Source organism: Eubalaena glacialis, chromosome 6 (genome assembly GCF_028564815.1).
Source record: "Eubalaena glacialis isolate mEubGla1 chromosome 6, mEubGla1.1.hap2.+ XY, whole genome shotgun sequence".
Lineage (NCBI taxonomy): Eukaryota > Metazoa > Chordata > Mammalia > Artiodactyla > Balaenidae > Eubalaena > Eubalaena glacialis.
The window spans coordinates 23004660-23011504 of NC_083721.1; the positions used below are offsets into that span (position 1 = coordinate 23004660).

At 37.2% G+C, this 6845-nt stretch overlaps 1 long non-coding RNA gene across 1 annotated transcript; it reads right to left on the reverse strand.

Annotated features, from left to right (window-relative positions):
* Nucleotides 1-428: 428 nt before the first annotated feature.
* LOC133093752 (uncharacterized) lies at nucleotides 429-4361 on the reverse strand. Its single transcript, XR_009701304.1, has 3 exons — nucleotides 4325-4361; nucleotides 3547-3638; nucleotides 429-469 (listed from the first exon to the last, which is right to left on the reverse strand). It is a non-coding gene; the product is annotated as an uncharacterized LOC133093752 (long non-coding RNA).
* Between the last annotated feature and the right edge of the window lie 2484 nt (nucleotides 4362-6845).

The following is a 6845-nucleotide window of genomic DNA, read 5'->3' on the forward strand; positions in this document are numbered from 1 at the left end:
ATCAAGACCTCACAGCCTTTTGGCTGGCACAGATTCACAAACAAATAATTTGAATACAAAATGTGAAATATTCATAGGGTATCACGGAATCAGAACTTAGGAGACATATAGGTAAGTTAAAGTAACACAAGTGTCTAGGAAAGATACATTTTGGAATATCTACGTGTTCATATAATAAAAGTTTGTTTTTCACTCACTAAGTTCAAAGCTGGTATTCCTGACCAGAGCCCAGGGGAGTCAGAGGTGGGGGAGTTTTCTGCTCCACAGTCACTTGGGAAGAGTTTTCACCACTGTTTCTGGGGTCATCCTGGTGGTGATTTTCAGCTAGCAAAAATAAGTGGGGGATAAAAAAGACATACCTGTTTCCCTAAGCTTGACAAGACAACCTTGTTTCAGTTGATAGTCCATGGTTAAAACCCAGTCACCTGGTCATCCTTGACTCTAAGAGAGGCTGGGAAATGTAGTTTACCTGAGAATAAGAAGAGAGAGTCAGAGAGACAGAGATGGGGTGTGGGGGAGGAGAGGGAGAGGAAGAAAGGAAGGGAGGAAGGAAGAAAAGGAAGTCCATTTTGGAGATTATATAACATTCTCTGTTACTTTCTTGTGTGTTAAAACATAAAGTTAGAAAACACAGCTATAAGCAATAGGAGATTTTAAAGGAGGTTTAATCAGAGAAGGAACATGATCAGTCATACATTTGAGGTAGATCACTCTGGCACCTGCATGTAGGAAGAAATTGGAGGTGGCACATTTCTGGAAAATTATATTTTCAGCCATCAGTTAACAGCAAGCATAAGCAAGAAGAAATTAAACATAGCCCAAGTGTCCTCATCTAAATATTCTTTAACTGAAGAAATGGGGTGCATAATAGAAAAATCATTTTAATGCGAGTGTTAAAAAGGAAATAACAGGCCCAAAATGGAGTTACTTGTGCTAAGCCCCACTAAACAAACTAAAAACATAATACCTAACCTAACTGCAGTTTCAGTCTCTCCCAGGAATGGAATTTTAAACCAATCAGGCTGGAATTTCCTGATCAACATTCTAGAGGTAATCTGCATGACAGACCTTGTCCTTTCCTCAAAGGAAGGTGACCTTGCCCGAAATAATTCTTTCCTTTGTGTTTTGACTTCCTTGACTTGCCCCCTTTCTGCCTTTAAAAACCTTGTGTTTTGTATAGCTCCTTGCAGCTTCTCTCCATTTGCTAGATGGGATGCTGCCCGATTCATGAATTATTGAATAAATTCAAGTAGATCTTCAAATTTACTCATTTGAATTTTTTTTAACAGGGGTCAGATAATTCCATCAAACTTTGGTACCAACTTTTTGTCTGTCAAGTAACAACTCTCTGATCCTTAGATAAATGAGAAAATTTTGACCTGGTAAACCAGCAGATCCCTTCCAATTTTACTGAATCTTGAGAAGAGTCATACAGGATGAGTTAGGACAGCTCTAACACTGCCCACAGGACTTTCTGAGGAGCATGCAAATCAGTCAGAGTAAAAGGATTCTGACTGTAAAATTTCCAGTATGCGAGGGTGAGGAATGGGGAAACAGGGTTCCCCCACTAGGGCGCAATTCTCAGGACAGCAGGTGGGTGTTCAATAATTCCAACTCAACTAAATTCTGACACTATCTACCCAGAAATAGCAGCAGATTCCACTCATAGATTAAGAATTCAGTCCTAAAGACTGTCTCTTTCCCCACAACAGATGCTAATCCCAAAACCAGGTTGTCACCTGGGCTTCGGACCAATTGTCTATAGATCAAAGGTTCCCATGACCACCTCCATGGGTTCAATTAATTTTCTAGAGTGGCTCACAGAACTGAGAGGAACATTTTACTTCTTAGATCACTGGATTATTATAAAAAGATATAACTCAGGAAGAGTCAGATTGGAGAGATACATAACACAAGGTATGGGGAAGGGCATAGAGTTTCAAGCCCTCTCTGAGCAAGCCAATTTCCCCAAATCTCCACAGGTTCGCTGATCTGGAAGCTCTCTGAACCTGTCCTTTGGGTTTTTATGGAAGCTTCATTACATAGGCATGATTGATTATATTATTGGCCATTGGCCATTGATTCAACCTTCAAGCCCTCTCCCTTCCCCTGAGGTGGGGTGTGGGACTGAAAGGTCCAACCCTCGGATCACGTGGTTGGTTCTCTTAGCAACCAGTCCCCATCCTTAGGTGGGGTTCAAAAGTCATCTCATTAATATGAACCCAGTTGTGATGGGAAAGGACTTGCTATGAATAACAAGACACCCATCACCTTTATGGCTCTGATGATATTTTAGGAACTGAAAACAAGAGACTAGATATTATGACAAAAGATGCTCCCATTGCACTTATTGCTCAGAGAATTCCAAGAGTTTTGGGAGCTGTGAGCCAGGAACCATGGAAAAAGACCAAATATATCTAAGAAATATATTTTAGTCATTTGAATGACCCAATATATATGTATATATTTTTATAAATCACAATATCACATAGAGTAACTCTGAAATGAATGGCAACAAGATTTATGGTGCTCAGTACAACCTGAGGTGGAGGATTTGAGAAATAAATATTTAATTTGCTTTTAAAATATATAAAAGTCAGGAAGAAAGGAAATGCATTAACTACATGACCTGAGGCAAGTCATTTAATAGAACGTCATGTCAGTTTCCTTCTCTGTAAAATGGGGATTATAATAGCACTTACCAAATAGAGTAGTTCTTTTGATTAAATTAGTTCATCCATGTGAAGCAATTCAGCATATTTCCTAGTATATAGTAAGTAGTCAATAAAAGTTAATAACTGTACTTACTATAAATTAACTACATCCCACCTCTATGTTTACCAGGCCTAGAGGTGGAGTAGCTGCAAAATTTGCTCCTCCTGGTTACTTCCAAATAAATCTTCCTTTCCTGTTCCTAAAATCCCCAATTTTAGATCCCACGGCATTACGCTACACGAGTGTACTCAAATTTTAGAGTGCCTCAGAATCACCTGGAAGACTTGTTAAATCGAGATTGCTTATCCTACCCAGAATTTTTTATCAGTAGTCTGGGATGAGCCTAGAATATTGCATTTCTAATAAGGTTCAATGATGCTACAGTTGCAGGTCCAGGGATCACACTTTGAGAACCATGGCCATAGAGTATACACAATCTCTCATTGGTACTAACATTTATAAAGCTCTAGGCCTTTCTTCATTGCCTAAGGGCTTTAGTTCCTGGTTTGTTCTCACCCTCTTCAAATTGCTTTGACATAATCCTTAGTAATTTCAATCACCACTTAGATGGTCTTTGCAACTCTCTTGGCCAACTGCTCTCTTTCAATAATTATTTTTTCCACTGTACCCCAAACTTTCACTTGTATGACCCTACACAAGAACAAACCACTAGTAATGTCTGCAACATCTCCATTATCTCAATTTCACATGTCCCTCTCAGAGATCAATACTTATATTTTCAGCTCCTTCTCACTCATTCTCTCACAATCTTTTGGACCTACATTCCACTGATGCCATACTTTTACACTGCCTCTCATTTTTGTCATTTACCCATTTGCTTCTTCTCCAGCTTAATATCCTAGTCCATCATGATTGTATAAACCGTCAACTTCATTGCTTCCTTTTCATTTGCTCATACTTGCCTGAAAAAAACAAACGTACAGGATTAAATGTAACACACATTTGCAGCTCTGAATACAAGTAGAAAGAAGACATAGACCTACTGACTTGAACTTAAATTCATGACTGCTAACCTGATATGTGCCCTTAACATTGGTTGGCAATCAAATTACCTTTTCTTATTCAATTTATTCTCTGAATGATTATTTCATACTTCCCCCCTCTCCTGGAATCTCTGCTCTCCACTCCCCATTCTCAATGGTCTTTCTTACTTTACTTTTAAATTATCAGAATTTACCCAAGCGACCTACTCTTCCATGCACCTGGCAGAATCTACCCATATAACCTGGCTCCTATGATCCATGAACTGTCAGTTCTACCCAAAGCCAGCTCTTCATTCATGCATTAAAGCTCAGCTACTCTCACCTACTCCAGGACAACTCCAGCAATTTGCCCATATCTCACCTGATCATTCCTATTTCCTCTCTACTGGATTATTTACTTTAGCATATAAACATGTGTCATCTCTCCCATTTTAAAGCAAACAAAAAACCTCCCTCAGGACCTCTATTTCCCTGCATTTTACTGCTATGCTATTTTTCTGTTACTTTTACTTCAAGATTTATTTAAAGAATTGTTTATACTTGCTGCTTCCAATCCTCTCCCTCAACTCTTTCTAAACCTATTTCAATTACACTTTTACGCACACCTTTCATCAATCCTGTTCTCAATAATGGTAATGACGATCTCCATCTCATTATTGCAATGGCCAATTCTCAGTTCTCATGCCTATGGAAAACATATAAAAAGGTGATCAAAATTTCACTAGGCTTATAGAACACCATTCTTAATTGGTTTCCCTGTTACTTCTCTGGCAGCTAATTGTCAGTTCCCTTTGGTGGTTTTGTCTCATCTACCTAACATCTAAATATCTGTTTAATTCTGTTATATCACCGACATCTAAAAGAAAAAGTGGCACATAATTAATGCCTAAAAATACCTACATTGAAATCATTATTTTATTTGGCAGAGGATCTGTGTATGGTTCAGACTCTAAAGCCGCTCTAGGATGGATTTGGATCATACCTATGTTCATTAATAGCTGTTTGACTGAAGCTACTTAGTCTCCCTATAATACAGGTTCCTTATTTGTAAATGCTTATGGACATATAGTAAGAATTTAACAATATTCTCATGAGGATTAAGTGAGATAATATAGGAAAAGGACATAGTATATTAGCTATCATTGCTAACAAGTTTCTTTGAATTATGATTATCCCCAAAACAAGTTCTTCGGTAGCTATTATTACTCCTATTTTTCAGATGAAGAAATCTGGATTCCAAAAGTGTTTGTACAGACTTACAACTAGTAAGTATTTTTGAATTCAGATCTTTGTGATTTCAAAGCCTGTGGTCTTGCCACATGTAATAATGATAATAATAATAGTAATAAACAGTTTTTCAGCACTTTATATGCACTAGATACTTAAATTAGTTATCTCTCACTCCATAACAATATTACTACAGACCTTAGCAGCGTAAAACAACACGCACGTATTGCCTCACATTTTCTGTGGGTCAGCAGTTAGGGGAGGACCTTATTGGATCTTCTAATTCAGTATGTCATGTCGCAAGGCTGCAATCAGGTGTTGGCCAGGGCTAAAGTCTCATCCGAAGCTCAGCTGAGGAAGGATCTGCTTCCCAGCTTGCATGGTTGCTGGCAGCATTTAGTTCCTTGTGGACTGTTAAACTGAGGGCTCAGTCTCCTGCCAACTGTCAACCGAGGCCATCCTCAGTACCTTGTCATGGATGCCTTCCCAACCTTCCTTTTTGCTTCCTCAAAGCTGGCAAGGGAGAGAGAGTCTCTTTGCAAGAAGAGTATTACCATTGTACACATAATCATATACATCCTGTTAACTTTGCTGCATTTTACTGGTTAGAAATGAGTCATAGGTTTCATACACAATCAAGGAGAGAGGATCACACAAGAACCTAAATACTAGAAGGCAGAATCATGGGGTCATCATAAGGTCTGTCTGCTCTAATATAATACTATTTTAAACAATTTAATTATATTAACTTGAATTTTATCCCCATTTTAAAGATAAGCAAACTCAATCACAGAGAGTGTAAATAACTAGCCCAATCCCACACTATTAGGTGTGTTAGTTAGACATGAGGCCACCTGCTTCCAGTTCCCATTCCCTTAATAACTACCCTGTACTAATTAGACCACTTTATAGGTAACGATTGACCTGAAAGTTTTAGGAGTTTTGTTTTATGACAAAATTTGATAAAAAACAATTTGAGAAAAAATAGACTAAAGTTTTGATTAAACGATCTATTCACATAAAAACTAGTTTTTATTAACCCCAAATCATAAAATAAAAAGATTACAGAGAGTGTTAGGGGTATTAATTTAAACATCTATTCTACTCAATATATTTATTTAATATACGTATATTTATTGCTATGAATACCATTATTTTAGGCACCAAGAATGCACTCATAAATAATTGTATCAGAAATGACTACGGTTTCCAATATTTCCAATATAATAATAACTTTTGATTTTTGCTGGACAGTTGGGTAACAAAATAAAGATTATGTTTCCCACCCTTCCTTGCAGCTAGCTCTGGCCATTAAGTCAATTCTGACCTGAAAGATGTCAGTGGAAATACTATATATAAATTCTATGAAGTGTCTGAGAAAGAGAGAGGGCTTAGATTTTCATTTCCTCCCCTTTTCTCCCTATTGCTGGCTGAAATACTGAAATGATAGCTCCAGTTAGAGCAAATGTCTTGAACCACAAGGTGGAAGCTGCATTCTGTGGATGGCACAAGAAAAACAAAATAGGAGCCAGTTTTGGAGGTTCATGGAACTGCTGTATCATACATAGACTTTGCTTATGAGACAAATCAAATTTAGTATTATTTAAGTCACTAATATCAGGGCTTTTCCACTAGTCAAAGCAAAACCACATTCACACTGATACAATAAAATGAAAGTAATAACTGAGATCTGGTATTGTCCTTATTCTCATGGATTTGTTCTCATTTTAACAGCACAGTTTAAGTAATATTTTTTAATCCTAGAGAAAGTCACTGTTGATAATTTACTACTAAATTTTTTAAATAGAAGATAATTTACTACTACGTTTTTTAAATAGAATTTTATATTTAGTTGATGGATTTGCATATCAAAGACATTATTCAAAATAATACTGACAC